Source organism: Aulonocara stuartgranti, assembly GCF_965226115.1.
Source record: "Aulonocara stuartgranti genome assembly, chromosome: 15".
Taxonomy (NCBI): domain Eukaryota; kingdom Metazoa; phylum Chordata; class Actinopteri; order Cichliformes; family Cichlidae; genus Aulonocara; species Aulonocara stuartgranti.
The window spans coordinates 20,869,102-20,881,461 of record NC_138951.1 but is presented as its reverse complement, the minus strand read 5'-3'; the positions used below and the strand labels follow the sequence as shown (position 1 = coordinate 20,881,461).

Sequence of the window (12,360 nt, the reverse complement as noted above, 5' to 3'; positions counted from 1 at the left end):
CCTTCCGCTCTCAGAGGTACCCCAAAAGAAAAACAGTGCCATCCAGTGGCATGTCCCATAATATCGAACTTCCACCCGGCTACATACTCCCCTGCTTAAGAGTCAACGTCCTCGGTGACTCAATTGGTATATCTCAACTCATGCACTGCTTCCTTAAAGAGAGCAGTACCCAAATTAGTCAACAACTGAGACAGTACCTCAGGGCTCAAGGTGATGGCATGACATGCTGATACAGGGACATGGTAAGGGTTTGAATGCACTCCAGCATTAGCTCTTTTACTCCGACGGGGCACTGGTGTTGGTGGAATGACCCCAATATCCCTGTTAGTTTCAGTAGCAACTGTCTCTGGTGTGGACACCTGCTCAGAGTCAGATGGTACAGTAACACGAGCATCATCAGTGTTTACAGACTCAGAAATGTCACTGCTTTGAACTGCTTCATCAGACCCCTGCTCTGCACTTGGGTATGAGGTTTCTCCGAACAACACATACTCAGGATCTGGAACTGAACAGCCTGTTTTCTCTTCTGTCCTAGGACTCACTACCACAGGGGATTCATTATTGTTCTTTTTCCTGGGTGCAGGAATTGGGCCAATACAAGGTCTAAGGTTAGCTCTGTGAACCCGTTTTACTGGCCCACCCTCCACCGGCTCCACTGCATGTGTGCTGCCCTGGACTTCGACAACCCTATAAACCACAGGGCTCCAGGCGTCCTGAATTTTGTTCCTGCCTTGGGGCCAGTGTCGCAGATAAACTAACTGACCTACTTCAACAGGGGGGCAATAGACTCGGGTTTTGTCCAGCTCAAGCCTTTCCGCTGCTTTCTGCTCCGTGTACTGCCTTGCTCTGTTATGTGCTTCATTTAAGCGCTGCTGATGCACAACCAGCCAGTCATGTCTCTTATCAAGCACCTGCTCCTGCCCCAGTAAAGCATCTACAGGAAGGTGGGGGTGCACGCCAAACATGAGGTAATACGGCGAGTGCCCTGTGGTGGCATGGGGAGTCACATTGTACGCATAGACCAATTCTGGCAAATACTCAGGCCAACGGCGTTTCTTGTCAGGTGGGAGGGTACACAATAGGTCATGAAGTGTCCTATTGAAACGTTCACATTGTGCATTACCTTGGGGATGATGTGGTGTAGTACGGCTTTTTTTAACCCCATATAACTTGCACAGTTCCTGAATCACATCACTTTCAAAATTTCTGCCCTGATCAGAATGTAACCTCTCTGGTACGCCATACCTCATGAACCACTCTCTAAGCAAAATCTTAGCAGTTGTATCAGCTTTCTGGTCGCGTGTGGGGAAAGCTTGTGTGAACTTGGTGAAAACATCTGTAACCACCAACACATTTTCCCGTCCATCTGAGGCTGGCTCCAACATGCTAAAATCTACTGCAACCACTTCAAGAGGTCTAGTGGCCAAAAAAGGCTTGACAGGGGCATGAATCTTGGGCTGTGGCAACTTAGTAAGCACACATCTGTAGCATTTCTTAATCCACTGGTCCACTTCTTCATACATACCAACCCAAAAACATCTCTGTCTTAACAGATTCTGGGTCCGCTCCACCCCCTGATGCCCCATCTGATCATGCACACTCCCCAGTACAGCTTCCTTTAAACAAGCTGGCAAAAGGAGCTGCTGACACCTCCCCAAATGTCCATCCTCAATGACCCGATACAACAATCCCTCCAACTCCATGATACGTGACCACTGCCGGAGCAGAGAAATCACAGACTTAGCCAAACCTTTCCTCTGCTGGTGTGTGGGTTTCTTCTTTTTGTCCCAAAACTGCCTAAAGGACTTGATAGTAGGGTCAGAGCACTGAAACTGTCGCAACTCTTCCTTAGAATACCCTGGCAGAGTGGGTGTATTCCCTTGGGAATCAGTAAAATGGGTGTCTTGCTCAACTGCTGTGACCCGGGCCTGCCTCACCTGACAACATTTTACACCTGCACTTACTAAGTCCAGGCCTAGCGTTGTCCCTCTGCTGACAAGGTTACAGATGGATATGCATCCATCAAACTCCTCCTCATCTCCTGCAGGCTGGGGCTCCCCTGCTAATGGCTGTCTAGAGAGGGTATCGGCTGCTGTGTTACACCGACCAGGACGATACTGCACCTCAAAGTCAAATGGCGCTAACTGGGCAACCCAGCGCTGTTCAATGGCTCCCAGCTTTGCTGAGTTCAGGTGGCAGAGGGGGTTGTTATCTGTCACAACTGTGAATTTGGAGCCTAAGAGATACCCCCTAAACTTCTCAGACACAGCCCATTTAAGGGCGAGGAGCTCTAATTTCATGCTGCTATAGTTTCTGTTATTTCTCTCTGCATTTCTCAACCTTCGGCTGGCGTATGCTATAACACGTTTCCTGCCACCCTGCACCTGATAAAGAACTGCTCCCAGTCCTAAACTGCTGGCATCCGTCTCAACAACAAATGGCAGTGAGAAATCAGCATAAGCAAGTAGGGGGGCACTCGTGAGCTTCTCTTTCAGCTGTTCAAATGACTCTTGACAAGATGGCGTCCACACACTTTCCAGCAAGTTTTTATATTTAGCTGGACTGTCCTCCTTGCCCCATGCATTAATCAGATCATGCAAAGGACCTGCCAGCTGCGAAAATCCATGGAGAAATCTCCTGTAATAACTGCAAAAACCCAGGAAGAATCTCAGCTCTTTAACTGTGGTGGGTACTGGCCACTGCCTCACTGCAGCTATCTTGTCTGGGTCCGTACCTATCCCTTCAGCTGAGATCTGGTGACCCAAAAAGCGTACACTAGATTGGAGAAAATGACATTTCTCCACCTTAACCTTCAGCCCAGTTTCCCTGAGTCTCTGCAACACTGTCTGAAGACGTGTCAAATGGTCTTCAAAAGTTGATGAGTAGACTAATATGTCATCTAGGTACACGAGCATGATCTGAAGGATTAAGTCACTCATAGTGGCCTGCATGAGTCTTTGGAAAGTGGCTGGACCGTTACACACACCAAAGGGCAATCTGGTATATTCAAACAACCCAAATGGGGTTGTAAAAGCAGTCTTGTGCCTGTCTCTTTCGTGAACTGCCACTTGATGATAGCCACTTGCCAGGTCGATAGTCGAGAAAAACCTTGCACCATGTAATGCATCAAAGGATTCATCTATACGGGGCAAAGGAAAGGCATCACGTCTGGTCTTGGCATTTAGCCGCCTGTAATCGACACATAACCTCAAGCTGTTGTCTGTCTTCCTCACCAGCACAATGGGCGATGCATAGGCACTAGTGCTTTCTTTGATCACACCCTTTTTCAGAAGCTGGGTTATGTGTTCTCGCACCTCTTTGTACTGTGTTGGAGGTATCCGTCGGTAGGCCTGAGTGACCGGGACATCATCGACTAGGTGTATCTCATGACTGATCTTCTCTGTATAACCTAGATCTTCATCCTTGAAAGCAAAAACATCTGCATACTGAGCCAAAAGTGCAGCTAATTTGGTCTGTTCCTCTTGGGAGCCACTAATGCTCAGCTGCTCTATCAGCAATTTCAGTTCACCATCAGATTCTTTAGCCCCTTCCTTATTCAGTGACACTTCCTCGTGGTCAGCAGAGATACGATTAAACTGCACCTCAGCTGCATTTTCAACACACTCCACTACAGTAAGCATACCAAGTCTGGTCCGGGGAGCCAACCACACATCTTCCTGAGAGAAGTTCACAACTTGAACTGGAAACACGTGCCTGTCAGTTTCAACAAGAGTAGGAACAACAACCAAACCACTGGGAACGAGCGTGTTGGTTGGCTCAAGTAACATTAAGGTCTGGTCATCTGAAACTTTCCCAAGCCCTCTAGCAAATACTGTGGCCACGGATGATGCTGGCACGTGTACAGTATTTTTACCAGCTAACCGGGCAATGGATGACCTCTCTAATACTTCGCAGGCTTGCACCCTCTGAAAAGCTTCTCCCCAAGCAGCATTTAACTCTCCTCCGAGAGTTGAATCAAAACTAGCAATGGCTAGCTCCTTACATCTCTTTATTATGTTCATTCCAACAAGAACAGGGGGGGATCCCTCTAGTCTGCTGGCACCTTTTCCCACCTGCTGTTCCACATCATTTTCCTGCACCTTAACTTTAGCTGACATTAGCTCTTGGTCCTGTGGCCCTCCTGGTTCTGGGGCGGGGTCCCTGACTACCAAAAACCCACACTCCTGCGCTGTTAACCCCATGACCTGCACATCCAGCTCAATGTAACCTATATAAGGAATTGGCAATGAGTTAGCTGCAGTCAATTTAAGCCATTTAGCTGTAGGGGTTACATCATCATCTTCACCCATTAGGTGTTGTCGGAAAAATGCCTCTGAGATGGTGCTAACCTGGCTCCCTGTATCCAAAAGGGTTCTAGCCTTAATCCCTCCCACCTCAATTTCAACTTCAGGACATTTACCAACTGCTCTGTCAAAAAATCTCTCACGAGTTAGGGTCTTTGAGCCAGTAGTCTCCCCTCGAATTGCCCGGCTCTTGGCAACCGAGGTGGCTAGTTTCCCTGACCAGGTGCAGGAACAGAAACTGGAGAAGCTCCTTGCTTAAGGGTTTTGCACTCCCTAGCAATGTGTCCAACTCCCTTACACTTGAAACAGATGGGCTTCCCATCATCAGTGAACTGGAACTTTGATCTGGGAATCCCACGTTTAGGGGCCCTTTCTCCGGATGTAACACTCTCCCTAACCACACTGAGTAACTCCCCAATAGCCTTGCCCTGCTCAGAAACCACCTTAAGGATTTCATCTAGAGTTGCAGATGACCTATCTGGAGCTTCACGGGTACTCTGATCCCTTGCAACCGCACTGTCACTTAATATGGGCCTGCTCTTGGCAACTCTGGTGCCACTAGGTTTTTCTTCCATCGACCAAGCAATTGCTTCCTGACGTACATCAAAAAGTGTAGACTCTGGCTTTTCCCTCACCATCTTGCGAAGCTCCCTTCGCAGAGTGGAGTCTCTTACTCCCTCCACAAACTGGTCTCTAACTGCCATCTTTGTGTCTTGTACTGCATCAGGCCTTTGTTTAAGGGCTAAGCGGAGGATCTGGGACAGAGCGTGTGAGTACTCAAAGAAATCTTCACCTTCTAGCTGGAAACGGCTAAAAAAGGTTTGCAGTAACTGTGCTACACTGCGCCTCTCACCATAAGCTTCTCTGAGAAAACAAAATATTTCTTCGGGTTCAATTTGCTCTCCCCCAGTACATAACTTGATCTCTTCAAGTGCAGAACCCCTGAGGAGGGAAAAAATGAAGTCAACCTGATCATCATTACCCAAGCCTCTAGTTCTGATACCCCTCTGTACTTCATCAATAAACTCCTCTACAGAACGTCCATCTACGGTTGCATCCCCACTAAAGGGTTGAATAGGTCGCTCTCGCGGCAGATATACATATGACCTACTTGCCCCGTCACTCAAAGCAGTTATCCTGGCCATAGCCTGGTCATGTTTGTTACTCAGTTCTGACAATTTTGCCTGAAGCTCAGTGACAGGGTCCCTTGCGGTGGCCCCCGCCAAACCCTGGTCATCGTCACTGTTTGTGTCTGACATAATGAAATGTCTGTGTCCAGATTAGTCTTTGGTCAGGATGCAGAAATTGCCTTAGCAGTCTATTCAGCTAGGTGCCACTGATGTCCTCTTCTCCTCTGGAAAGAATCCTTCCCTCGATCGAAATCACCCTCTTCTGGAAAGACTGGCCACTGCTCCTCTGCACACCTCTGGTATGGACTCAATCGTCCGATCCTTTCCAATCCCTCGCGTCGCAGGTGACCACCACTACAGTTATTTCTTGCACCGTAAAATAACCTACTTAAACGGAAACCCATAAAAAACAAAATCGCTGAGCTGCCACTTTTGCAGATACCCCACTCCTGGTACCAAATTGTGTAGCCTGGCTAAATTAACCAGCCCAGAACACAGATTATCTTTGGGGTTCTTTTAATCTGAATGATAAAGTAAGTGCTCAGAAGAAAATAACAAGGTTGTAAAAATAAAGAAATAAAATTGTTACAGACAGCTCCTATCCAGTAACAGCTTTGTGCTCTGGTAACCCACTGCTACTGCAGGTTATTTCCCCAACTTTATCAGCATCTGGAACTCAAGGACATCTAGCGTCATTTCGTGTCTGATATAAACCCAAACATAAATAAAACAAAACTTAGCAGTGCAAAAATAACTGTAGTGGCTTCTCCTGCATAGATACAGAGCCAAGATTAAACAGTTAACACGGTACATTTCCCTCTTACCCACAGAGATAGTATAATACAAGTGTGAACTCAAATACATACAGTGCATTAATCCAGCAGAAAACGGAATATGGATCCCTCTGAGACGAACGGCGAAGTTGGTGGAAGCTACTCCTGGTGCCTTAACTGTTGCACACTTTGCGTTCAAAACAGATCACGCAGCGAAAAAAGGCATTGCACACCCACATAACACCAATGCAAGCTAGCACTCGTGCATGTCTCCGTAGATCCCCATGATCCCTTCCGCTCTCAGAGGTACCCCAAAAGAAAAACAGTGCCATCCAGTGGCATGTCCCATAATATCGAACTTCCACCCGGCTACATATTTAATCTGAACAAGCCCCTAAAAAAGTCAGTGATCACTGTCAGCCTCTCTGGGTTTTTATTACTACTATTCATCGGCAGCACGTTTTAAAGGCTTAGTTTTTTAAACCTTAACAACCCAACCCATGCATCAGTATATTAATGACTAACCTCGTATTGTGGATGGATTATCTCAGTTGTTCTCCTGGCTGAAGTTTGGCCCGTTTAGCATCCTGCCATGCAATTGCATTTGTCTCTAACCATCAGGAACCCTCCAGTTAAGCTTTATCAAGTGGAAAAAAGTTAGCGTTCATCCTCCAGCTTCACTGTGTTTATATTATACTAACCATAGCTGTGTCGCTAGCCACCACATAGCACATCATTTTTTACCAGCTAGCCCAACTTCAGTAACCCTACAAACATCAATACTGTTTAGTTTTCTGTCATCATTTATGTCGGAAGTGATAGCAAAGCTGTACATTTAAATTTTTCAGAAATCCCTCAGTCAGAACATGGTATATTATGACGGGGTGGAAACTAGCGAGCTAACTCCCTGCTAGCTTCAAACTCCGTTAAACGTCATTCTGTTTTGGTGGATGCCTGGATATTAAACTTAATTGTTACACCTGGTAGAGCTGCCACACTGATCATTTTATTACACATGAAATAATTTTGACAGTTCTTCAACTCTCAGTGATCTCACAGTGATCGTTTGACTGGATAGGCTTTTATGAATGGAAGTCATCTGGAAAAAACAGGTGTTGCCCCCTGCTGATCAAGAAAAGAATGCAAGTTTATGGTCTTCATTTTCAGAACCAGAAGCTACATTCATCTTTTAGACCAGCTTCTACTTTCTGTTTGTGTGGTTGTTGGGATAAGGGGAGGGACTCGCTGGGAATGATTGGTGTCACTTAACTACCACATAACATTTATTTGTACATTGAACATGTTACGACCACGGTGACAATCTGGGATCGTGTAGAGAGGGCCCCAGTTACACAGGCCTGGAGACCAGTCCGCAAAGACCTTTCATAAAGGAAAATGTGTATTCGCCAACAAGTATTTCAAGCTGCAGTACAGCTCAGCTAGTAGTTAGTGAGTATTTATTTATATCTAGTTTCACCCAGTTAGACAGAAACATTGCATGTTACCTTAGCAACCAGTGGTTATATCACGTTTAATGTGTGTATGATGTCACATGAGAAATCTTCATATACAGTACATGTGCGGACCAGCCAGCCATTTTTCTTAATTGCTGACAAGCTTACTGCATATGTAATTAAATGTGTTATGAGGTTTGTTTTCCATGAAACATTTCATGCCTTTTCACTTCCTCTGTTTTTTCTTCCTGTTAAAAGGGAGTTTTTCTTTCCCGCTGTCAGCAGGGGTTGTTTGAATGTTGGGGATTTCTCTTTATCATTGTCCTTACCTTAAAATTTAACCCTCTCAGGCTCAAATTAAGTTTTTGTTGTTTATGCACAAAAGAATACCTGCAGTGGTACTTCTGAATAAAAAAAAACTCATAAAATATGTATGTGGGGTAATCAGGTTGTTAGCTTTTACTTGTTGCAAATCTGCAACGCCTGCCTTGAGAGGGATAAAGTGGCTTGAGGCAAATTAAAATGAAATTGAAACTGAATTGATGTCCCTGCTTTTTTTCCCTATGCATTCAGCCTGGTTCATGACAGTTTACTATAGCAACTATAACTTTGTGTTCAGTAATAGGAACTAGCAGCTAAAACCATAAACTCATTAGTTAAGTGTTTGCTGAGGTCCCGATACAAAGAAGCCAAGGCCATTTTCCAAGAGCCTTCCTTTTGATGGCCATTAGGAAGACTGCAGGTATAAAGCTTTACCACTGCTAAAACAACTATCCTTGACTGTTGGTAGAAAACAGCTCTGTCCTGTGTTAAAGGCCATGTTTTGTTCACTTACTCACTCTGTAGCCACCTCACATAACTTCCTCCTTTGTGCTTGTCATAATTACTACACCCACTAAAGGCTAGTGTTAGCTCAGCCTAAATATATGCTGTTTTGGGCCGTGTGCTGAAAAGACTGATCCTGTCTTACACGACAGCTAGAGGTCACAGAGATGTGCTGCTGCCAAAAACAACCAGTGGAGTCATGTTTCAGAGGACAGGCCTAAAGGGCTACTGGAAGATTACGATTTGGTTTTACAACTCGTGTCAGGATTAGGTTTATAGGTGCAGTTTGGTATTTAGTTAATGGAACACAGAGGGCATTATGTAAAGGGGGTCCTGACAAAGTTACATGTATAAATTACAGCCAACACTTTCTCATCCCAGTTTAACAAATACTGTGGTTTAGGCAAATGCTACTCGCATCACAACGTTACACACAAGGCGTGTTTTTGAAGATATTTGAAGCTGACCACATTAGCTCACATTAGGAGCAACAGGAGCATGGCTGGGTTATAATGACCAGTGAACCTGGACGCACACCTGTTATGGGCCCACCTGCTTATGTTCACACACAACACATGTCTCCATTCAACATAAGGGCAAAAGCTACATACATATTATGGAGAAAATACTTTAATCCAAACCAAGCCACACAGATAAATGTCCGACATAAAGACATATGGTCCTACATAGTTTGCGTCTGTTTTGTGCCTTTGTTTCTCACTTGCTCCACTTTACTTAATTTCATTTTCATCCTTTTACTTTCACTCACTGGTTATTTTTATGGACTAACAACTTTGTTAGGTTTAAGAAGATTGAAATATGGCAACATTTCAGCCAACCCAGCATGTTCAAATGTAAGGTGAAGTTTGTGAAGACATTTGTGGGTTATAATCTAAATTTATTCTCTTTATGTCTTTGGTTTTAATCTACGTTTGCCAAAACACTTAACAGTGTTGAAATATCTAAGACATATAACCAATCGCAACAAGAGAGAGGACAATCTACAGGGAAAAATATTCACAAAACAGGCTAATTAAGATGCTCTTTTATGGGTTTCTTATTACAGCACTGATCATTTTAATTAACCATCCAGTCTGCATCTGCTCCACCCCTGTCTTTTCTTGCTTTCATGCCTCTCTGTCTAACCTGCTGCTGATTAGCTGAATGAGCCTTGAGGATAAAGGCAGAAGGGGCAGCAGCTACATTCTTGTTACCAGGTGTCAGCCTCCGGGGCTCGGGGAGAGAAAAACGGGCTCAGCACTTGTTGGGAAAATATATTCCATCACCCAGGAGCCTGGCTCAGGAAGTCGGCGCTAGGAAGTCATCCACACTATTCAAACGGCACAAAAGCTGGTAATTATGCAAGGCAAAGCAAAGCATTTAATGAACATTTCTCAGATTTCAGCATTGCTTCCATCTGCATTTTTGGATGCTAAACTAAAAACGTTTTGTTTGGTATCCCTCCTCAGTCTTGCTCCGCTGCATCACCTCCTCACCTTGCAGGATCCTCTTAATTAGAACCATCTTCTCTGCTATATCTTCTCCTTAATTAAGAAGGAGTCATCGTCACCCTCTTTTCTCTTTTGTCCTATTGCAAAGAAAAGAAGTGCTGCCTTTCTTGTCATTTGCCACTCTTTTCTTTATAAGGAAAGGTTTTCTATGATTTATTTTTTTAGTTTTTCTGTTGAAGGTTTTCTTTGAATTGGCAGATAAATAGGGAGAGGAAAGGAGGGAGCGACTGGATAATGAAAAGACCCACGTCCACCAAGGACCTAGGAGCCACCTGATAAATTGGCTTGTTAAGAGAAGAAAGATCACTATGTGACATATTCCTCCCATTCAGTCCTGGCAACACAGGTGAAAAACAGAGACGCAACAAATGGGAATCAATCAAAATGTGCTATAGCTGGTGCTTGTGTTGGTATACAAATGATGACGGCCACTCAGCTGCGGAGGGTGATCAATTCCACTCTTAGCCATATAGACTCACTTTGAGCTGTTGTAATATGTGCATAAATACTTGCAGACACACAAACACTGAAGCAGATGGTAGAAATCAAATGTTTTACAGGGCAAAAAAGGTCTAACATGCATCTATCCCAAGGCCAGTGTCTCGCACCGTGTGAATGAGAGAGTGGGGACAATGAAAAGCTGTGAATAAAGGGTGTGTGTGAGAGAGAGAGAGTCTGAGCACCCTATTACCCAGACATCACCAACATTGTATGGGAGGACGACCTGGTGCTGTGTATACTAGAACACACAGAAAGCACATTTGATATCTTAAGGAAGCGACAGAAATGAAGGCATGAAGGGGCAAAGGAGTTGAGATATGAATGGGATAAGGGGATTGATGATGGATGGATGGAAAGATGTGTGGAGGAGGGGAGGGAAGAAAGGATATAAGGGTTTGGACGGCACCTCTTTTCTGTTAGTCTCCAAGCAACTCACAATAGAAGGTCAGAGAAACAGCAGCGTAGGGAGACAACAATAAGGAAATACAGAATACTCCTTTATTCAACCACAGACAGACAGGTAGGCCGGCAGACATGCAGGCATGTACAACAAACACACACAGGCACAAGACTATTCAGAACGGGCGGTGTGGCATTAAACACAATATTAAATTAAATATCTCAGGACCTAAAATTGTGAAGTTTGCATCCCACAAAGTTCACAAGAGTGATTAAAATCTGAATATGATGTGTACAAAAAAAAAAAAGAAATATTATCAATATAAATTAGACTTGTAGAAATACAAATAATACCCTTTAAATGTTTACAAAAAATTCAAATTTAATTTTTTTTTCCTTTAAACTGAATTAAAGCTGTGGATTTTCAGTAAGAAACAAAATTATTGCTAGTAGTGAAAACATCTCACATAATGAATCGTTCAAGATTAAAAAAGGAACCTAACTAAAGGGATGGAACACTTCACACAAAAAGAAGTAGAAGAAGAAAAAGGCATTTCCCGGGGAGTTGTTGGCTAAAAACTTGGCATATCTTGGATTGGTGTAAGTACATCTTTAAGAAAATTGAAACTGTACAAGTGGAGGAGGACAAAGGACAAATCTGCGGGAGATGAACAGTTTCTGACAGTCATGCCCTTCATAAATAGGAAAAAAAAATCCTGTAAAGGCCTGAAGCAGGGCCTGAGGGCTGCATCTGGACCTTCACTCACTCTACTGTTCACTGAAGCCACATTAGAAAGAGTCTCAGTGGAAACGTAGCTGTAAAGAAAACATTCTTAAGGAAGCGAAACAGGGAGAAAAGGCTGAGGTGTCTGACAGAGGCAGACTGTATGGATTGACAAAAAGGACCCAAAACTTGAATGTTAACAAGAAGCGAGCCGTTTATTAACGAGGCAGGTAAAACAGGTACAAACAAATGGCAAGGCAAACTGAAGTAAAACTGACATTAACCTAAACTGGGAGAACGAAACAAGCAACATGAAAAACCTGGCGTGGAGAACATGACATGAACAACAGACAACCTGACAGAGAATGAACAGAAACACACAGACTAAATACACACTAGGGTGATTAGGGGAAGTGGAAACACCTGGGGAAACAGCTGACACTAACGAGCCAAAGGAAGCAAAGCTGACTACACTGACGTAGGACGTGGACCTTCAAAATAAAAGAGGAAACATGAGACACAGACATGACAATACAAACTTGACAACATAAGACATGCAGCATGAAACACAAAGGCCAAAGGGAGACTAATAAACAAATGAACTTAGATAACCTAATGAACTTAAACATAAACTATAAACATCAAAAATAAACTAAAACTCAAAATGCTGGGTCAAAAGACCGAGGATTGTGACATGAGGTGTGAAAACTAGACTGGAAATCAATGACAACAGGTCTTA

At 44.0% G+C, this 12,360-nt stretch overlaps 1 long non-coding RNA gene across 1 annotated transcript; it reads right to left on the bottom strand.

Moving 5' to 3' along the window:
* Positions 1-5,933: 5,933 nt before the first annotated feature.
* Positions 5,934-6,597, bottom strand: LOC309688731. The gene is made up of 2 exons (XR_014271153.1): positions 6,301-6,597; positions 5,934-6,203 (listed from the first exon to the last, which is right to left on the bottom strand). It is a non-coding gene; the product is annotated as an uncharacterized lncRNA (long non-coding RNA).
* Between the last annotated feature and the right edge of the window lie 5,763 nt (positions 6,598-12,360).